Here is a 22,329-nt window from a genome sequence, read left to right as displayed (position 1 = left end):
TTCGTTCCCACATGAAGGATAATCAATGGATTTTTTCCCGCTCCCGCTAAGATCGTATTCAGGCTCAAGTCCACATCCTGTATCTTAGCCCCTGGCAGACAGCACACTCTTCTGTTCTCCCGATCAGGTCTAGTTACAGGCCTGTCTACTCTTCTCAGTAGAGAGTCTCCAATCACGTAGACTTGCCTTTTCCTGGTGACAATGCGATTCTCCGGTCTATCCCCCACAGCAGCTGGCTGTGATTCCTCCTGATTTGTATTCGACCTCACAATCCTCCTAGGGCTCGTACTTGATGTTGCCTCCACTGACTGCTCCCCTCCATCTGCAGGACTAGCTGCTTGCCTCTTCTTCCTTGCCGTTACTCCTTCAGCAGCCTGCTGTGTTCCATCTTCATTTCCCAACTCAGCAAACCTATTCCTGAGTTCTATTTGTCCATCGCTGGCCCGTCTTATCCTCTGTCTGGTTCTCCTAGTGACATGCTTCCACCGTCCACTTTCCTCACCCAGCAGTCCCTCCTCAGAGTCCTTAGGTCCTTCTTTTGTCCGCTCGCCTGAGCTTGTCCCCTGTGCCTCATCATGTCTGCGTTCCATCATCTGCTCAAATCCCCTTCTAAACTCAGCCAGAGTTTCCACTTGCATCTCCAGTCCCCTTACCTTTTCCTCCAGCAGCTCTATCAGACGGCACTTCATGCAGATGAAACTCCTTTCAGGTGCTCCCTCTAGGACCATGTACATGCCGCAGCTGCCGCACCCAGTCATCCTCAGTGTGTCTGCACCTGCTGCCTCTGCCTCCATCGTAGCGCTGCAACTCTGTGCCTGGCAATCCACAGCTCACACCGCACCGCAGGCCACTGACAAGCGCAGGGCTGCCTCTTCCCTGGTCTGCCTTCCCGGTTCCTCTGCCTTGATCTCCCCTGCAACCTCCCCCTGGAAACTCCCACTGAAACTCCCCTGTTAGCCGCTCTGTTCGCCGCCTCCTGTGCCGCTGCAGCTGACTTGGTTTTCCACTCACTGTTAAACGGGTCCAGGGATCTGTGCAAGCCCAATAATCTTTCCCATCTGTTAACCCTATGACCCAGTAGCCATTCTTTGGGGACAGAGTGATCTTCCCTTTTCTAGACACACCATCACGGGCCACCCCCAATTCCCAGTTACTTTTCTTCCCAATGTCCACTTCCCAGTAATGTTTTCCAGATGCAAAACCTTCAGATGCCAGCACAAACATCTGGGAGTCAAATCTCTTCTCATTGTTTGGCACATTTCTAACAGCTCCCGTGTCCCTCACACACTTCCCTCCTTCAGAAACTTCAAGTCTAGGATGAGCTGTGTCAGGGTCCAGAGTGACATCAGCTTCTGGAAAAAAAGGAAAAAGTCTTCACCGTACAAGCCTCTAAACTCTCGAAGCCTCCAAAACAGAATATGATTCTGTCTGTGCACTGTCTAGTAAGAGGGAGGGATCCTTTTTATTTAAAAGAAGAAATGTTAACATGCAATATTTACTCTGCATCTACAAACTCTCAGATGAGCTACTTCTGGTTATTAAGGATTACAAACACTGATTTTCTTTAGAAGAAAAAGAAGACAAACGTAACATAAAAGACCTTTAAATTTAAAGTATATCATGTAGAATTTTTTTTTCAAATATAAATTCTAAAACGCCCTTTTCTCATTTCTGAACTAATTTTGCCATTTGTGAGTTATTTTCTTCCACTCGTTTTAAAATGGCTTGCAAAGGATTTTTTTTTTAACCACACATTTTTGGACTTTGCATTTCCCCCCATTCTTTTTCATGATATAAACATTGGTGTGAAAGGCTTTGTGTCTTTTCTAAAGTGGAGTTACACCTGCTTTAAGACGATTCAAATCAAAGCCATTTAAAACACTGATTTTAATCATGATTTAAACCAGCAAGCAGGTAACCTTTATTTAAATTTTTGCTTTTAATCTTGTTTTGCATTTGAACTTTTTCTTTTCCTAAAGAAAGATTGATTCTCCTTTCTTAGTAACCATTAAAACATCTTGATTTCACTCTAACTATAGCCTTTACACAAAATTTGGTATTTCTTTTTGCTAACCAAGAGGATGAACACTATGTCTATATACTTTTATTTGAGCAATTACATAGCTTAACAAACATCTTTTCAGATACTTCAATTTTTTCTAAATGTTTGGAAATAATGAATGAAGCATTTCTTATTTACTAGATTATTATATTATTACTCAGGATTTGTAATGACCTCTGTTTGGATGGAAATTAGAATTCAATTAAAAATGCACAAAAATAGCACTGTAAAAATGTTTTTGATTAGTTAAATATAAAGTACCTTAAGCCCCAGATGCATAAGAAAAAATATTTATCAAAACATATTTTGTTTTTAAAACTAACTTATTATTAAAAAAAAGAAAATATTATATCCTGATTGTGACTAGGGATCTTGCAAGCAATGATAATACAAATAACACTAATAATTAATAAGAAGGATTAGTTAGTGATTGGTTTTGATCTTCAAGGCCCAGCTTTTTAAAGGTATTTAGGTATTCCTGTGCTCAGAATACTAAATTGATTAGGAACTGAAGTATCATTTTCATAAGTGATATGACTATCAATGGGATATAGCCAGTGACTTTCACCAGTTTGGTGGTTTGACTCTTTAAAACTTCAGACAGAAACATGTACGGCTTCATAAGTTTTTATTGAATTTAAATTATTTTAATTTAGGCCTTTATATAGGTTGGCATAATTTCAAATTTAATTTTAAATAGACTTTTTTTTAAAAAAAGGAAAAAATGAATTTTAATTAAACAATCCAATTTAATGTTTTTTAAAAAATCTGATTTAAATAAAAACAATCACCAGTTTTTATTCACAACACACAGGAAATTTAAGTTGATCCCAGGGTCAACATGCTATAAAATGTGATGTAACTATAGATGTAATGTTAAAACAATTTAATTAAACGAGTGCAACTCTGTGTGTTGATACTTCTTCATCAGTTTAAACCTAAATTATATCAGTTTAGCTTGCACAGATGCAATTTCTGGGTTTAAAGAAGCACTCTGCCATGATTAATACATGTTGAGAATCTTGTTATTTTACAGATAACCCCGTTTATTATAACCTTTTGTGTATTTCAATATTCAGCCATCTACAGTATTTGTTTCACTAGCTCTCCATTTTATATAAGGGCTGAATTTGGCTGATTAATTCTGTTCCATTGAGGTAAACACCACAATTAACATTTTTATCCTAATTTTTGAAAGCTTGGCCAAAGTTTGGAGTTACTTCTCAGTTCTTCCAGTTACCACCAATATTTCAAGAGTAAGATAATCTGATGAGTAAGAACCCTGTCCTAAACACCGATGATTAAGAGTTAGCTCCTTGTTATAGCTTTGTAATTAGCATTTGTTTGGGAGCAAGAGTTTTCCCAGCTATTTATTTTCACTATGTTTTTTCTTTTTCATTCTCACCTTTGTGGAAATAGTTCTTCAATAATTCTGTAAATAAAAGCACAAAGGAAACATTATTGAATGTGCTATAGCACAAAATGATTCATTTTGGATTCTGCATTCCTGTAAGAGAGGCAGAACCTTTGTTATGCTCAGACAAAGTTTCCAAGCAGGTGATTCACATTTAGCTGCCTAACGCCTGGGACCCAAGGGTTATCTCTACACTGCAATTAGACACCCACAGCTGGCCTGTGCTCTCTGACTCAGGCTTGGGTTAAGGGGCTTTTTAATTGTGTTGTTGACATTTAGGCTTAGGCTGCAGCCCGAACTCTGGGACTCTCCCACCTCACAGGACCTTAGAGCCCAGGCTCCAGCCTGAGCCCGAATGTTTACACCATATTTAAAGAGCCCCTTAGCCCAAGTTAGTTGGCACAGGCCTGCTGTGGATGTCTAACTGCAGTGTAGACATGTCCTTTGTGTGCAGAATGTCATGTGACAGTGATGGAGCTCAGTACTATCTCCAGGCTGCCCTCGCCAGACTCCAGCAAGTCTCTATGCCTACTAGTCAGACTCCAGACCCAGAGAGAAATCCTAGAGGCTCCGTCCTTCAAAGAGACCTCAGACCTCTAGGAACATTCTGCCTCACAATTCAGATGCCTGGAGAGACCTTAGTCAGATTCCTATCCCTTAGCCAACCCTCAGACACCTGTCCTCCTGCTAGACCCCAACCACCAGTTCCTTAGCAGATAGTCCTCAGACAGACCTCTGCACCTCTCCCAGATAACACACACTTACCAATGCTAGCACTCCCATACATCCAGCACCCACCCAAACCCAACAGCATCCAGCATGCCAACCAAGAAATATGCACGAATCCCAGGCACCCTAACTGCATCCAGTTACCTGCTAGGAAGTAGCCAGATACCATTCAATATCTACCAACCTAAGGAACACACCATTAATGGACTATCCTCCATGCACTTATCTAGTTCTTTCCTGAACCATGTTAGAATATACATATTCCGGCCTGCCTGTAAAGGCCTATACTTTAAGAATGTAAGTGTATTTTTATCACTTAGCTAGTTACAGGGGTATGAAAACAAAGAGTCAAAATCTCAGTCCACCTTTGTATGGGCCATCTCTCACTAGGATAGTCTGAGGCCTTGTTCTTAGGCTAAGGCCTTTGGCTAAGCAGCAGGGGCAGCCATAAGCTGGGAAGTTTATGGTCACTCCCTCGCATTCCAAACCAGTCACATTGAAATAAGGTGCTATTGGGCTGATAGTGCCCATCACCACCAGATAAAGAAACAGATCTTAAGCTAGTTAAAGAAAACTTAGTCTGATAGAGTCTAACATAGTGAATGCTTATGGGAAGGGGGTAGGTTTAGAAGATAAAATAAAAAAAGAGCAAGTTAAAAATCACTTAGAAAAGTTAGATGCCTGCAAGTCACCAGGGCCTGATGAAATGCATCCTAGAATACTCAAGGAGTTAGTAGAGGAGGTATCTGAGCCTCTAGCTATTATCTTTGGAAAGTCATGGGAGACGGGAGAGATTCCAAAAGATTGGAAAAGGGCAAATATAGTGCCCATCTATAAAAAGGGAAATAAAAACAACCCAGGAAACTACAGACCAGTTAGTTTAACCTCTGTGCCAAGGAAGATAATGGAGCAAGTAATTAAAGAAATCATCTGCAAACACTTGGAAGGTGGTAAGGTGATAGGGAATAGCCAGCATGGATTTGTAAAGAACAAATCGTGTCAAACCAATCTGATAGCTTTCTTTGATAGGATAACGAGTCTTATGGATAAGGGAGAAGCGATGGATGTGGTATACCTAGACTTTAGTAAGGCATTTGATACGGTCTCGCATGATATCCTTATCGATAAACTAGGCAAATACAATTTAGATAGGGCTACTATAAGGTGGGTGCATAACTGGCTGGATAACCGTACTCAGAGAGTAGTTATTAATGGTTCCCAATCCTGCTGGAAAGGTATAACAAGTGGGGTTCCGCAGGGGTCTGTTTTGGGACCGGCTCTGTTCAATATCTTCATCAACGATTTAGATGTTGGCATAGAAAGTACGCTTATTAAGTTTGCAGACGATACCAAACTGGAAGGGACTGCAACTGCTTTGGAGGACAGGGTCATAATTCAAAATGATCTGGACAAACTGGAGAAATGGTCTGAGGTAAACCGGATGAAGTTCAATAAAGACAAATGCAAAGTGCTCCACTTAGGAAGGAACAATCAGATTCACACATACAGAATGGGAAGAAACTGTCTAGGAAGGAGTATGGCAGAAAGAGATCTAGGGGTCATAGTGGACCATAAGCTAAATATGAGTCAATAATGTGATACTGTTGCAAAAAAAGCAAACGTGATTCTGGGATGCATTAACAGGTGTGTTGTAAACAAGACACGAGAAGTCATTCTTTCGCTCTACTCTGCACTGGTTAGACCTCAACTGGAGTATTGTGTCCAGTTCTAGGCACCACATTTCAAGAAAGATGTGGAGAAATTGGAGAGTGTCCAGAGAAGAGCAACAAGAATGATTAAAGGTCTTGAGAACATGACCTGTGAAGGAAGGCTGAAAGAATTGGGCTTATTTAGTTTGGAAAAGAGAAGACTGAGAGGGGACATGATAGCAGTTTTCAGGTATCTAAAAGGGTGTCATCAGGAGGAGGGAGAAAACTTGTTCACCTTAGCCTCTAATGATAGAACAAGAAGCAATGGGCTTAAACTGCAGCAAGGGAGATTTAGGTTGGACATTAGGAAAAAGTTCCTAACTGTCAGGGTAGTTAAACACTGGAATAAATTGCCTAGGGAGATTGTGGAATCTCCATCTCTGGAGATATTTAAGAGTAGGTTAGATAAATGTCTATCAGGGATGGTCTAGACAGTATTTGGTCCTGCCATGAGGGCAGGGGACTGGACTCGATGACCTTCCAGTCCTAGAGTCTATGAGTCTATGAGCATCCTGTCTGGCAAGAAATCACTTATCAATTGTTATGGTTGTGAAACCCTCATTTCTGTATTGTTTTATCTTTATGGCCCCCACTTTTCTACTGTTAATCTGTCTGGTTCTCTAATTGTTTCTGTCTGATATATAATTAATTTTACTAGGTGTAAGTTAATTAGGGTAGTGGGATAAAATTGATTAGAGAATTATGTTACAATATGTTAGGATTGGTTAGTTAAATTTCAGTAAAATGGATAAGGTATAGCTGAGAATATTACTATATAAACTGGGGTCAAACAGGAAGTAGGGGGGATTGGAATCATATTTGCTAAGGGCGAGAATGGGAACAGGGAATAGGGAATGGGGAACAGGGACAGTGGCAAGACTGCAGCATCAGAACTGGGAAGGGGACACGAGGTAAACGTTCTGTGGTGTCAGTGCTGGGAAGGGAGACGCAGGGTAAACGCTCTGCGGTATCAGACCTGGGAGCGGAACACTGGTGAACAGACTCTGTTGGCATATAGAAATAAGCCCGACTGGTGAGAAGGGCTTCGAAATATGCTTGCTTGGAAACTAACCCCAATAAACACTGTGTTGTCTGAGCTTCGGACTTCTGGTCTTCTGCCTTCTGTCTACGTGACAAGAACCAGGGAAGTGGGAGGGTGAAGGGAAAGCCCTCTAACCAACCACATTATAGTTTTGGCCTTCATAACATCCCTTGGCAACAAGTTCTACAGGCTGATTGTGCATTGTGTGAAGAAGTATTTCCTTTTGTTTGTTTTAAACCTGCTGCCTAGTAATTTCATGGGGTGCTTTGTTGTTCTTGTGTTATGTGAAGGAGTAAATAACACTTCCTTATTCACTTTCTCCAACCATTCAAAATGTTATAGTCCTCTATCATATCGCCCCTTCATCATCTTATTAACAGGGTTTTTTTAATTTCTCCTCATATAGAAGCTGTTCTATATCCCTAATCATTTTTGTTGCCATTCTCTGTAACTTTTCCAATTCTAATATATCTGTTCTGAGATGGGGAAACCAGAACTGCATGTGGTATTCAAGATGTGGGCATACCATGGATTTCTATAGTGGCATTATGATATTTTCTATCTTAGTATCTATCCTTTTCCTAATGATTCTTAACATTCTATTAGCTTTTTTGACTGCCACTGCACATTAGGTGGTTGTTTTCAAAGAAATATCTACAATGACTCAAAAATCTTTCTTGAGTTGTAACATCCAATTTAGACCCCATCATTTTGTATGTATAGTTGGAATTATATTTTCCATCCTGCATTACTTTGCATTTATCAATATTGGATTTCATCTGCCATTTTATTACCCAGTCACTCAGTTTTGTGAGATTTTTGTATAACTCTTTACAATCTGCTTCGGACTTAACTGCTGTAATAAGCCATATAATACAGTGTCTCTTTTCAGGCCATGATTTTTAATGTCTAGCAGAGTTATGTATTTAGTCTCTCAAGCTCATCTTTTGAAGTGTTGTGCAGGTTTACTTAGAGAATAAGGACTAATAGGTCAGATACAGAGCCATCATTTTGTGAAAAGTGTTTGCCCACAGGTGACACGATGTCTTTTATCATTTTCCTGTGTTAATTCATTCAAGAATGTAGTGATTGTCTGGTTTCACGCACATATGTGTTAGTGGGGCATTTAGTGCACTGGATGAGGTACACCACATGTTGTAATTGGCATGCATAAGACTCATGGATCTTGAAAAGTGTGCTGGGATGGGGGGGGGAATTGATAATTGCAGAAGTGGCGATAAGTCTGCAACTTTCGTATCTGTTGTTCTGGCCAGGTCTGGTTCTGCTTTGAGTTGGTGTCTCCTGGTCTTTGGGAAGCTCCAATACTGTTTTATTGACACCTCCATTAACAGGATTAATGTTCCCTGTCCTTCTGAGTCTTAACATTAAAGTCCCCAGAAATTTTGCAGCTGTACTTTACATGATTCTCACCCATGCACTTGAGGCACAAATTGTGTGGGTCACTCATGGGTATAGGCTTCTTACAAGAAGCACAGGCTTTGAAGCCTGGTGACCTGAGCATATCTTGATACTGGGAATAGCATCCTCAGTGGGAAAAACAGGAAGTATAGGAGGTGGAGATAGTTTTGTTTGTTTTACTAACAACTACTAATAAAGTCAGTAAACTTTTATACTATCTATTTATAACTAAGTACAGAACTATCCACACAGAGTCCGAAAGATATTGCCAGAGCAATAGAAAGCAGTTCTAGCAACCATCACAGCTGGTCAGAAGAAACTAAAAGGGGATGGGGGCACCTCTGCCCTTTATGCCTGGGCACAGTGGCACTCATCGGGCATTCGAGTGTCCTGTACTACTGAGGGGAAAAGATTCAAATTGCTGTGTTCTGGGTACGCAGACACCAAGAGTGGAATGCACCTATGCAACAAGTCAAAGAAGAACTCGCTCTTTCCTCAATTGTTTGCAAACCAAATTCCAGATCTGCTGCACAAAGGACAGTCTCCAGCTTACACTCTCAATGCTTAGCTGTGAAGAAGGACTTCATTAGCCAGGACTCAGCACCAACAGGGGGTCCACAGTTGTGTAGTCTTAACCCTCATTTTGTGTCTTCAACCCCAGCAACTCAACAAAAGGGCCCTGTCACAGCTTCTTCTCGTCCCAGACCCCAAAAGGAACAGCAGTTTTCTCTTGCATATCCTTGCCCACAGTTGGAGCCAGCCAACTCCCTGCAGCAGTTTCTGACACAGGACACTCAGTCCAGTCCCAGAGGGTGCCCACCACTGCATCATGGGGCTGGTAGTCCTTCAAGGTCAGCATACAGTACATAGATGTCTGTCTATCTGATGAAGTGGGTATTCACCCACGAAAGCTCATGCTCCAAAACGTCTGTTAGTCTATAAGGTGCCACAGGACTCTTTGCTGCTTGTCTAATGACAATACATCTGAAAAGATTCAGGGGCTCCTCAAATAGGGTTGCTATGCCAGAATCTGACGGTAGTGCCAGGGCCAGGTAGCAGCGTGCTTGGCAAAGGACCTTTTCTTGTTGCTGGCCATAGCTAACTGTAACCAAGTAGCTCATTTTATCGCTTAATGGTGTTATCTATTATCATTGTTAACTCATATGTAATTTCATTTGTAATCAATGTGTGATGAATAGTTTAAGTTGTAGGATTATAGGAGTGCAAAACTGACAAGTATTTAGGAGTGATGAGCGCGTATTAGGTATATAGCTAAACTAAAGCCATAATGCACCCCTACAGGTTAAGGTAAGATTTCAGTTTAGCCACACTAAACCTTAGGCTTAAGACTTGATATGAATGGGTAACTTAAGATTGACCCTATGCCATAAAGCATAAGATTACTGTAAAGAATGTGCTAATAGGTGATGTTCTAAGAAAATATGGCACCATGTACCTGTCCAGACAGCAAGACACCTGACTGTAACATTACAGAAAATTCTGTTCTGACTGCAGGTACCATGGGAACACGTTTATGTCAATGTTAATAAGATATTAATAAGAAAAACAGGAACTAAGAGAACAAGCTATGAAAAGTGGTACCACAACATTTATTGAGTGTGGAAGTACAGATAAGGAAAAGGAAGTTGGAACCCTCATGCATATGCATAGGGTATTAGGCATGGTCAGAACAAGATGAAAGAGATTTTCTAGTATGGAGAAGGTTGGAAGACCCCAAGGGAAGTTCTCATTGGGAAGATACCAGCAGAAACCACCCCTCTGTCGCTGAGGACTTGTTGAGAGATCTACCAGACTCTGAAATATATTTAGGTGAGTATGAATATGCCATTGGCTATTGTTTGGTCTCTCTCAGGTTGTGTAGATGTGTGTGTGTGAGTGGTAACTTATAACACAAACAACATTTTTTACTTGTAACTGTGTTTGTGGTCACTGTCCTCATTCTTTGTGTACTCCTAGATGTGTACACAAACTAAGAAAATTGCTCAGGGTACCACTCACCCTGTTGATCTTTAAACTGTAGCCATAGAAGCTGGACTCACTATAATTTACGAAAGAATTATCAATTCACTCAATTAAATAAAGACTAGATAATACAGGAGACAATTCACTGTTTAAAGATCAGCTATAGAATAAAGTTCAAGAGTTAAACACCAAGCAGCTGTATTTGAACTAGGAGGATTTCTTCCATTTTTTTGGAGTCAATGGTCTAGCCATGGGATAGAGAGGACAAGGAACACTGGCTCATGAGATTATGGCATAGAACTGGTGGACTCTCAGGACATAAGTCTGGGGATCTGGGATCGAGCTGCAGCCGCACTACCAAATAATGGAGTTTGGATGAGAGTCTCAGTCGGTCTCCAGTTCAGACCCCGATCCTCTCACACTGTCCTAGGGCCCAGATCTTCAGGGCTTACTGGCCCAAGTCAGACAGATCTGTGTGTAGATATAAATTGGGTTGGGGCTCAAGCCTGAGTCTAAGCCCAGGCTTACTCTGAAGTGTAGACATACCCAGTAACACTGGGACTTCATACCCACTGGGTCTAAGTTGGGATACCAGCCACAGGCATGTTATAAATGGGAGGAAACCAAAGCAAAATCTAAAGCTGATGTTTGAAACACAATTTACATATCAATAAAGAGCTACCTCCAGGATTTCAGTGGTTAAATTATAGTCATCTTTATATGGTCACATAGAATGTTCCAATAAAATTCATAATAATACAGCTTGTTATATTTAACTAGCAACCAACTGTAAATAAAATGACAATTTCTTAGCATTTAAACTAATTTCTAGCACACAAGTGATTCGAAGCTGAAGCTAGATGATTTCAGGATGAAAATAAGGTGAGTATTTTCAACAGTGAGGGTAATTAACATTGGAACAATTTGCCATGGGTCATGGTAAATTCTCCATCACTAACAATTTTTAGATTGGATTTTTTTTTTCCCTGATACATGCTCCAGTTCTAAGGGAATTCTTTTGGAGAAGTTCTTTGGCCTCTGTTACACAGGAGGTCACACTAGATGATCACAATGTTACCTTCTAGCCTTGCAATCATAAAAAAAAAAAGATAATTCCCAAGACATAACATATACATGTGTGATCTTTTACACAAGGAAGAAGTGAACTTAGGGCTGTTTTAGATGTTTGAAAACCTGTTCGTTAGGTGTCATTCTTAAATAAACTCTGCATATTGCATCCTGCACTTTTACATACCCGCATGCGCTCGCTCACTACCAGTAAAGACCAGAGAGGTTAGAAATAACAAGAATAAGAATACTTGAGCAAGTAGAGACACCCCTTTGCTGAGGAAAATAAAAACAAGAAGTTCCGAGGTTTCACAGGGATCTGTCTCTCTGATGTCCAGTCTTCAGACAGTATCAAGTTTGATGCCACCAAAGAGACAATTAAATATGCAGAACTGTTATGATTTATAATAAAAACATGAGTAAGTTTATTACTAAAGGACAGAGATTTGTGATACCAAGCAAAAGTAAAAGAGACCCAATGCTTACCTGTAAAATCAAAGTAAAGCACACTTTCTATTGTCTACAACCCAGGTCTCAGACAATTTCTCACCTGGAGTTAGTTCTCAGAATATTCAACATGCATGGCTGGGAGAAACCGTTTCACAGGTTGCAAGAGCACTGGCCTCTTTGTCTCCAAAATGTTGGACCAAAAATGAATCCCATGTCTTCTCTGTTATTGTAGAGCCTTGGAAATGGATTCTTTGTAAAGTGAACCCAAAGTTACACTTCCCAGCTGCTTGTTCCTTGGGGTGCAGTCACCAGCTCCTTCCTCATCCTCTGATCAACGTGATTTTTTAATTGACTTTATCGCTTTGTTTATCTTAGATGCAAATGCACTTTCACTGTCTTTAACTTTTAATCAAGCCCTCCTGTTTTCTCACCTGCCTGTTAGCTTGCCCCATGCAGGGAGGTAAATGCACATCCCTTAGTCTAGGACAGGCTTGTTTATCAACTGCCTCCAAAACATATTTTAAGAACACATTTCCAGAACACGTTCATAACTCTGTATACACACCCCATAGATACATCATAGAATGATATTCATGGCCAATGTATCACCAGTTTTCATAGATACGTTACAAGACACTGTCTGGGTACATATTCTGACAATAGTGTGTTGGGTATACTGAGTTTGTCAGAAAGCTGGGAGTTACTTTTACAGAACAGTGTGCCCTTTGCCAGCTGGCACAAAGTGGCTCTTAGGGTCACAGTGCAATTAGAAAATTAGCCTGTGGTCTTCTTGGCTCAGCTGATTAATAGGCCTGTTGAGATTCTTGTGTGTATAAAATCTCCAAAGAATAATGATTATCTACCTTCCTTCTGGGAAACTTGTTAGGATATAGATATTTAGGCCTGTCTGCAAAGGCCTATACTTTAAGAATTTAGGTGTATTTTTATCACTTAGCTAGTTATAGAGGTAAAAAAGAAAGAATTAAAATCACTGTCTGTGTAATGGCCTTCTCTTACTGTGACAGGCTAAGGCCTTCAGCTAAGATGTAGTTCGGCAGCCATAAGCTGGGAAGTGTATGGTCACATCCGCACATTCCAAACTAGTCACATTGAAATAAGGTGCTAATGGGCTATTAGGAATACAATCCTGTCCTGATATTGCTCTCACCTCCAGAGAAAGAGAAGAGCCTAGAAGATGTAAGAGGAAACTTAGTTTGATAGCATCCTGTCTGGCAAGAACTCACTTATCAATAGACACAGCTGGAAAACCCTTATGTCTGTATAGATGTGGTTGTGAAATCCTCACTTCCGTATTGTTTTGTATGTTTATTTGCATGATCTCTGTCTGGTTCTGTGATTGTTTCTCTCTGCTGTATAATTAATTTTGTTGGGTGTAAACCAATGAAGGTGGTGGAATATAATTGGTTAAATAACCATGTTACAATATGTTAGGATTGGTTAGTTAAATTTCAGTAAAATGATTGGTTAAGGAATAGCTAAGCAGAATTCAAGTTTTACTATATAGTCTGCAGTCAATCAGGAAGTGTAGGCAGGTGGGGAAATGGGAACGGAATGGGAACAGAAACAGGGACACAGGCAAGGCTCTGTGGTGTCAGAGCTGGGAAGGGGGACACTAAGGAAGGAAACTGGAATCATACTTGCTGGAAGTTCACCCCAATAAACATTGAATTGTTTGTGCCTTTGGATTTCGGGTATTGTTACTCTCTGTTCATGAGAGAAGGACCAGGGAAGTGAGAGGGTGAAAGAATAAGCCCCCTAACAGGCAATAGCGTGATTTGTGGGTAAGATCTGATTTGTATATTGACCTGGGTCTGGGGCTTGGTCATATGGGATCAGGAGAACCTTTTTCTTTTACTGGGGTATTGGTTTTCATAACCATTTGTCCCCACAACGAATGGCATTGGTGGTGATACTGGGAAACCGGAGTGTCTAAGGGAATTGCTTGTGTGACGTGCTGCCAGTGGGGTGAGACCGAAGTCCTCTTTGGCTGACTGGTTTGGTTTGCCTTGGAGGTGGAAAAGCCCCAGCCTTGAGCTGTAACTGCCCTGTTTTAAGCAATTTGTCCTGAATTGGCACTGTCAGTTGGGTCCTGCCAGAACCGCATCGTCACAGCGGGGCAGGTGTGGGGCCAGCTCCCAATGAGATCTGTTTTCACCTTTACCCCTTTACCTCAGTCATTCTGAGATCTTGAATTTCATACATTGAATGACCTGAATGAAGTGCTTTCAGATGAGCTCCAGACTAGGAGAACTGCAATGTTAGAGAGAATCATGAACTGCTCAGAGACCATTAATGCAGAGAAGCAGCAAAATTTGTCAAGCATATGACTGGTTATGACTTATTTACTTGGTCTTAAAAGAGAACAAGAAGGACCTGAGTCTCCTCCCTGTCAATAACCCCCTGCTCAGCCAATCAGGATAGAGACTGAGGACAGGGGTCTGAGGGTTCTCACCAGAGAGCCAAAAGGATGGCCCAGGTCACTTGTGGGGATCACTTCCAGAGCACTATTTCAGCTCCACATTTTTGGGTGGACCTCCCACAGTGGGAGCTGCAGAGCACTCCCCCGCAACACACACACACACACCCCTACCTACCTACCTCCCTCCTGTTGTTGGGAGGGGAACAGGAGAAAGGACAAAAGAAGCAAGAGAGAGGAAGAGAAAGGAGGGGGGGATGGAGGAAAAGGTGAAACAAAAAGGACAAACCCTAATGTCCCCAGTGATTCTAAGGGACAAAATCCTAGATGTGGAATAAAATTCTGCCTCCTTAAACTTGTGTTTTCCATGCCTAGAATTCAACTGTCACCAGATGGATCAGACTGAACAGGTTTCAAACCTCAAGGAGGCTCTTACCTTCTAAACAGGGATGTTTGTTTTCTAGTCAAATCACTGAAAGGGAAGGAGAAAACTCAAAAGAGGTTCCTCCTGATGCTCATGTACCTGAACTCGAATACTCTCTCAGTCCTCAAAGAGAGACCTGGAGAAGGAGACTTGCTGAAGCAAAGCCACAGGGGTCTCTGAGGTTTCCCTGGATCCTCGCCCCTGTCCTGCCTGGCTGATGTCAGCATCTCTCTGTGAGGTCACCACCTCCCCACCACCTTTGACCAATAGTCTCAGGTCCTGCAAAAGGCCTTTCTGATGTCACTGCCACACCCCACCTTTGCTGTGCTAATGTCCTGCCCCTGGCCAGGCACTTTGGAGGTTTGAGCTACTCCCTGTGCATCACCCCACTCAAGGAGCATTCATTCTAGGTAGCAAGCCGGCTAGACAGGAAAACATCAGACGCTGCTGCCAATGCCACACTCAGTTTTTCAGAAATTAGTCAACTTTATGGCCAGAAGAGACCATTAGAGCATCTAATCTGACCCCCTGCATATCACAGGCCTTCTGTATGACACAATAGCTACTTTTGGGGCAAACACATTCCAGAAAGGCATCTAGTCTTCATTAAATGACATCAGGAGATGGAGAATCCACTACTTTCCTTGGTAGCTTGTTCCTGTGTTGAATCATCCTCACTGTTGAATATTTGTGTCTTATTTATAATATGAATTTGTCTCTTTTCACCTTCCAGCCATTGGGTCTTGTTATGCCTTTCTCTGCTTGATTAAAGAGCCCTTTAATACCCAATCTTTTCTCTTCATTAAGGCATTTCTACACTTCAATGAAGTCACCTTTCAATCTTCTTTTCATAAGCTAAACAGGTTGAGTTATTTCAATAGCTCACTAGCAGGCATTTTTCTCCAGCTCTCAGAACATTAGGTGGCTCTTTGCTGCCCCAGCTCCAATTTCACATCTTTTTCAAATGAGGACACCATAACTGGAAGCAGTATTCCAATATCAGTCTCACTGATGCCGTGTCACCTCCTGTGATGTTATTGACATAATCTGTAACTGTATACATCACCATTGCGACCACTGTTACATATTTGCAGCCAATATTGTAGAAAGGTTGTTGTATAAGGGGTCTATGGAGAGGTTATGATTGGCTAATTATAATTATGCCATCTCTAGAGTGTATCATTTTTTGTAGTTGATGTTATGAATATTGGCTCTATGCTGCCCTTATTTCAAACTTATGCTATGCTTCCAGGGAACACCCCAGACAAGTTAGCGTCAGTTCTGCTTAGCCTGCTTGATGGCCCATTAAAGGACCATCAGCTATACAATTGACCCATTGAGAGAAGGCAGATACACCTTGTGACTCAGCAAGATTTGCAGGGACCTGCCTATGGACAGAACTCTAAGGTTTTTTCTATGCCACGTGCTGGATAGAGTGTCCCTGGGACAAAGAAAGCAAAGACCACATGGCAAGAAACTATAAAATGCTGAGGCTTGCCTCCATCTTGTCTTCAATCCTGCTTCATACCTCTGGAGGGACTTTGCTACAAAATGATGCTCTGTACGAAGGACTGAATGACCCATCCCAGCTGTGGATGTTCTCCAAAGACTAGATTTGAACCTGCAGTTTATTCCATCACGGCTACAAGCCTGAATGAAAAACTTTGCCATTACTGGATGTAATTGATTCCTTTAACAATTTTAACTCTCATCTATATTTCTTTCTTTTTATGAATAAACCTTTAGATTTTAGATGCTAAAGGATTGGCAACAGCATGATTTGTGGGTAGGATCTGACTTGTATATTGAACTGGATCTGGGGCTTGGTCCTTTGAGAAAACCTTTGTTCTTTTACTAAGGTATTGGTTTTCATAACCATTCATCCCTATAAGGAGTGGTGCTGGTGGTGATACAAGGGAACTAGAATATCTGAGGGAATTTCTTATATGACTTCTGATTAGTGTAGCCTGACTTGGGGTGTGTTAGTAATGTTGATTTAATGTAACCACTTAATTTAAATTTATTTAATTAATTTTAACTAATTAACAATATTAATAAAAATATTATGGATATTAATTAGTATGTGCTTAGGCTTGCCAATTTGTTTGATGAGAAGATAAAGTTCGTCCTGAATCAGGCTTCACAGAGTTTATAAAAAGGACCTTTGGGGGTACGACAGGAAGCTCACACTGAGACAGATATAGTCATAAAGACCTTTTATTAAAATCAATGAAATAGTAAGCAAGTGGAAAAGCAGTTAGAATTACAGAGTTGCAATTATGTTACTGTTATTCAAGAGATACATATGATAATACAATATTATGTGCTGCAAACTTTGGTTAATACTCACACTCTGTTTTAATAGCCTGGTGTTGGAAGCGAAGGGACCACGCCTGTGGCAGCTCCATTTTCACAGCTCTAGCAGAGTAAGCTAAATGCAGAGCTGTTAAAGCTGTTTACTCTTTAACTTAACTCAATAAGCCTTAAACTGAAATAAATAGGGAAACCAAGCTTAGCCTACTTCCCTTAAAACAAAGTTTGAAAAGAAATAAAGTGCGGTCCATTAATAGTCAATAGCCATCTTAGATGGGTAGCATCAATACGTTGTTGAAGGTGGAGGCAAATGAAGAGTAGACAGGCATGGATAGGTGGGTAGATTGCCTGCCTAATTCTCCATTTCCTCCAACCCCTACAATACTATAGTAACATGTATTTGGAAATGTAAAAAATAACCAGTGAAATATTACAAATTATTTTTTGATGTAATTTGAAAATACACTAAATACATGATTTAAAAACATTAAATGCTTTACTGGTATGTATATGTTTGCAATTACATAATGGGCTGTTGCTGGGTGACGGTGCTGGTTGGTGCCAATGGGCTGTCGCTGCCTGGAGGTGGTGCTGCTGTTGCCCAGGGCTGGGTGGGGACCTGGGCTCTGGGTTGGGTGGGGCGGTGCCTGGCTCACAGGGGCTGGGCTCAGGACTGTGGAGAGATGGGGTTGGGGGATGTCCGGCTCAGAGGGACTGGGCTCTGAGCTGGGGGTCAGGGCTGTGGGGGGGGATGGCGTCAGGAGTGGCCAGCTCACAGGGGTTGGGCTCAGACCTGGGGGGTCAGAGCAGTGGGGGATGGGGTCAGAGGGGTGCCCAGCTCAGAGGTGCTGGGCTCAGAGCTGGGGGTCGGGGGTCAGGGCTGTGTGGAGGATGGGGCCGGGGGCTGCTGCTCAGAGGGGCTGGGCTCTTAGCTGGGGGTCTGGGCTGTGGGGGGGATGGGGTCAAGGGGGTGCCCAGCTCAGAGGGGCTGGGCTCAGAGCTGGTGGTCAGGGCTGTGGGGGATAGGGTCGGGGGGTACCCAGCTCAGAGGGACTGGCCTCGGAGGTGGGGTCAGGTCTGGGGGGGATGAGGTCGAGGGGTTGCCCAGCTCAGAGGGGCTGGGCTCAGAGCTGGGGGTCAGGGCTGTGGGGGGGATGGTGTCAGGGGTGCCCGGCTCAGAGAGGCTGGGCTCGGAGCTGGGGGTCAGGGCTGTGAGGGGGATGGAGTCAGGGGTGCCCGGCTCAGAGAGGCTGGGCTCGGAGCTGGGGGTCAGGGCTGTGAGGGGGATGGAGTTAGGGGTGCCAGGCTCAGAGAGGCTGGGCTCAGAGCTGGGGGTCAGGGCTGTTAGGGGGATGGGGTCGGGGGTGTCCAGCTCAGAGGGGCTGGGCTCAGAGCTGGTAGTTAGGGCTGTGGGGGGATGGAGTCCGGGGGAGGTGCCCAGGCCCCTTACCATGCTCCTTACCCCCTCTCCTGGACAGCGCTGCAGCGGAGTGGTGTCTCCAGCAGGGCCTGAGTTCCCGCTGCCCAGCTGCAGCTCGCAGCCCCGCCCCATTACCAGCTGAAACACCGGGGGATGGGGGAAGACGGACATAGGAAGAGCCTCTGACATACTTGTGGGGGCCCTCATGGGGCCCAGGGCCTGGGGAAAATTGCCTCCTTGCCCCCCCGCAAGTCCCTGACTCTGGGAGCCCCTCTCGCCATCACCACAGCCCGGCCTCGGCTCCAGGGTACACTGCCTCCCTCCCTCCCCGGCTGCTCACACAGTCTGGGAGCCCCTCTCACCACCACCACAGCCCGGAATGTGTGAGGAGCCGGGGAGGGAGTGGGGGCAGGGCCCGGGATTCAGTGAGGGAGGAGGGGTCCTGCTGCTGCTGCCACTCTGAGTCTCCCCAGGGCGGTGCGGCGTTTCCCTGAGTGGGCTGTGCAGGGTGCCGCTGGGCTGGGCAGGGGGCACGGATCCCGGCTCGCGCACTGACAGGGCAAGTGGCTGCGCCAAGGCTGGCTCCCGGCAATGCCTCTCCAAGCAAAAAAAATTTTTAAAAGGGGGGGGGGCGGAGTGCCGCTCCTTAGAAAGTGCCGCCCCAAGCACGTGCTTGGAGGGCTGGTGCCTAGAGCCGACCCTGAATACAGCATTCATACCACTTAGTTGGGTGCGTTGCTGTGTGTTGTTGGCTGAGTGATCACAGCACCGGGAGGGGGTTTGCTGCTTGTCACTAGTGCAGCATTGTAAGACACAGCCCAGGCTGGAGAGATAAGAGGACAGAGCAGTCCCACAGTTTGGGATTGTATCCCATGGTGCCCACCACACAGAGACCCTGCTGTGACCAGCCGTGGTAATATTTGCTTAGTACTCTGTCTTGTAGCTTCAACAGCTGCACATGCAAGATGAGTTACAGAGACTTTGACCTTGTATCCATGTTTATCCAATGTCTCCTTTTGACACTTGTCAGCAAACAGACCCATTTCGTTTGCAAGCATTTGTATAGCTAGTCAGAGACGGGCTTCTCCGTTAACAAAAAAGATTGACCAAAAGGTGACAAGAGGACGCATGTTCAGCAAGGCAGCACTGGATGCTGGATCCTGAATCTGCTCTTTATCCAGAAGGTCTCTTGGCAAGCTCTGCCACGGTACCTGTCATAACTGTAAAGGGAAGGAACAGCCCTCCTGTGTACAATACTATAAAATCCCTCCTGGCCAGAGACACAAAAATCCTTTTACCTGTAAAGGGTTAAGAAGCTCAGGAAACCTGGCTGACACCTGACCCAAAGGACCAATAAGGGAACAAGATACTTTCAAATCTTGGTGGGGGAAAGGTTTTTGTTTGTTCTCTTTGGTTTTGGGGTTGATCACTCTTGGGACTAAGAGGGACCAGACATCAGTCCATGCTCTCCAAATCTTTCTGAACCAGTCTCTCATATTGTAACTAACAGCCAGGCAAGGCGTGTTAGGTTTATCTTTGTTTTCTCAACTTGTAAATATTCCTTTTTGCTGAGAGGATTTTACCTCTGTTTGCTGTAACTTTGAAACTAAGGCTAGAGGGGGTTCCTCTGAACTCTATGAATCTGATTACCCTGTAAAGTTATTTTCCATCCTGATTTTACAGAGATGATATTTACCTTTCTTTCTTTAATTAAAAGCCTTCTTTTTAAGAACCTGATTGATTTTTCATTGTTTTAAGATCCAAGGGGGTTAGATCTGCACTTATCAGGAATTGGTGGGGAGAAAGGAGGGGGAATTGTTAATTTCTCCATGTTTTAAGATCCAAGGGTTTGGATCGGTGTTCACCAGGAACTTGGTGGAGAAGTCTCTCAAGGCTCCTGGGAGGGAGATAGTCTGGGGGTGTCATAGCTAAGGGTTAATGTGTCTTTCATCTGGAAAAAAAAGTAACCTGAAGCACCTGACCAGAGGACCAATCAGGAAACAGGATTTTTTCAACTCTGGGTGGAGGGAAGTTTGTGTGTGAGTCCTTTGTTCTTGGTCTTCTGCCTGACTCTCTCTCAGCTATGAGAAGGATTTTTCTATTTCCTGCTTTCTAATCTTCTGTTTCCAAGTTGTGAGTACAAAGTTGGTTTGTTGTGTTGTATTTACATGTCTATAGTTGCTGGAGTGCTTTGAATTGTATTCTTTTGAATAAGGCTGTTTATTCATATTTCGTTTAAGCAAATGACCCTGTATTTGTCACCTTGATACAGAGAGACCATTTTTATGTATTTTTCTTTCTTTTTATATAAAGCTTTAAGACCTGTTAGAGTTTTTCTTTAGTGGGGAACTCCAGGGAATTGAGTCTGCAGCACCAGGGAATTGGTGGGAGGAAGAAGTCAGGGGGAAATCTGTGTGTGTTAGATTTACTAGCCTGACTTTGCATTCCCTCTGGGTGAAGAGGGAAGTACTTCTGTTTTCCAGGAGTGGAAATAGAGAGGGTGGACTCCCTCTGTTTAGATTCACGGAGTTTGCTTCTGTCTCTCTCTCCAGGAACACCTGGAGGGGGGAAGGGAAAATGTTTATTTCCCTTTGTTGTGAGACTCAAGGGATTTGGGTCTTGGGGTCCCCAGGGAAGGTTTTTGGGGGGACCAGAGCGCCCCAAAACACTCTAATTTTTTGGGTGGTGGCAGCTTTACCAGGTCCAAGCTGGTAATTAAGCTTGGAGGTTTTCATGCTAACCCCCATATTTTGGACGCTAATGTCCAAATCTGGGACTAAGTTATGACATGAGTGGCAGCGTTGGGAAAGATAGAATCCAGAAGCCAGTAGGAATATTATATTTTTCTTTTCTCTGCTAGGGGCTTTTTAGCAGAGAGAAACAGTTTGGTTTTAAAAGGGAACCAGAGAGAATTTTTTTTTCTGCTCTCTCTGGCAGTTGTGGCTTGCATATTAAGCAAGAAACCATTAAGGAGCTATTAAGGGTCTTTTGTGACAATAGCACTCCCATTGAGAGTCATTACCAGCACTATACACATGCAAATAAAGTGGTTTTTCTGGTTTACTTAACATTGAAAAGACTAGCTAAAGGAAGAAAGGGAAAAAAGCGCTGTTGCTAGGCAGACGCCAGGAGGCAACAGAGCCTGCAGTTCAGAAGATAAACACCCGAGAGCACCCCAACACAAGAAAACAGGAACCATGCTTTCCAATACAAAAATGGGGGCCGAAGAACAAATCAAAGAAGCTGAACACAGGCGACATCTGGAAAAAAGACAAAAAAGGTGGAGCTAAAAGAAAAGGAAGAAAGCATCAAACTGGCAGCCTACAAAAGAGAACAAGCAGCCAAAGAGGCAGCCCACAAAAGAAAACTAGAAGAAGAAGAGGTGGCCCACAGAAGGAAACAAGAAGAAGAAGACATGGCCCACCGCCGAGAAATGGAAAAACAACAAAAAGAAAGTGAAGAGAAGGAAAAATGGAGAAAACATGAACTGGACTTAGCGCAAGCTGGGCTGCATGCGCCAGCCAATCCTAACAACCCTTCGCCAATTATGGTTCCACATCACAGAAAATTTCCCACCTACAAGGCAGGTGATGACACCGAGGCCTTCTTGGAAAATTTTGAAAGAGCCTGTCTTGGGTACAGCATCCCTGAAGACCAGTACATGGTAGAATTGAGGCCACAGCTCAGTGGACCTTTAGCAGAGGTGGCAGCTGAAATGCCTAAGCAGCAAATGAACGACTATAAACTTTTTCAAACCAAGGCCAGATACAGAATGGGGATAACCCCGGATCATGCCCATCGGCATTTCAGAACCCAAAAGTGGAAACCAGATGTGTCATTTCCCAAACACGCCTACTAC

The 22,329-nt window shown here is 43.2% G+C and overlaps 1 protein-coding gene across 19 annotated transcripts in view; it reads right to left on the bottom strand.

The window, feature by feature from the left end:
* Window positions 1-22,329, bottom strand: part of LOC127036722 (butyrophilin subfamily 1 member A1-like) — a 294,970-nt gene that overhangs the window by 260,288 nt on the left and 12,353 nt on the right. The window contains exon 2 of one of the 19 annotated variants that reach the window (XM_050927878.1): window positions 3,468-3,494. The exons of the other annotated variants lie outside the window; for them this stretch is intronic. The gene's annotated coding sequence lies outside the window, so the exon portion shown is untranslated. The remainder of the gene's footprint in view (window positions 1-3,467; window positions 3,495-22,329) is intronic. 19 annotated transcript variants of the gene reach the window in all.

This window comes from Gopherus flavomarginatus, chromosome 18, assembly GCF_025201925.1.
Source record: "Gopherus flavomarginatus isolate rGopFla2 chromosome 18, rGopFla2.mat.asm, whole genome shotgun sequence".
Taxonomy (NCBI): domain Eukaryota; kingdom Metazoa; phylum Chordata; order Testudines; family Testudinidae; genus Gopherus; species Gopherus flavomarginatus.
This window is presented reverse-complemented; position numbering and strand designations above follow the sequence as displayed.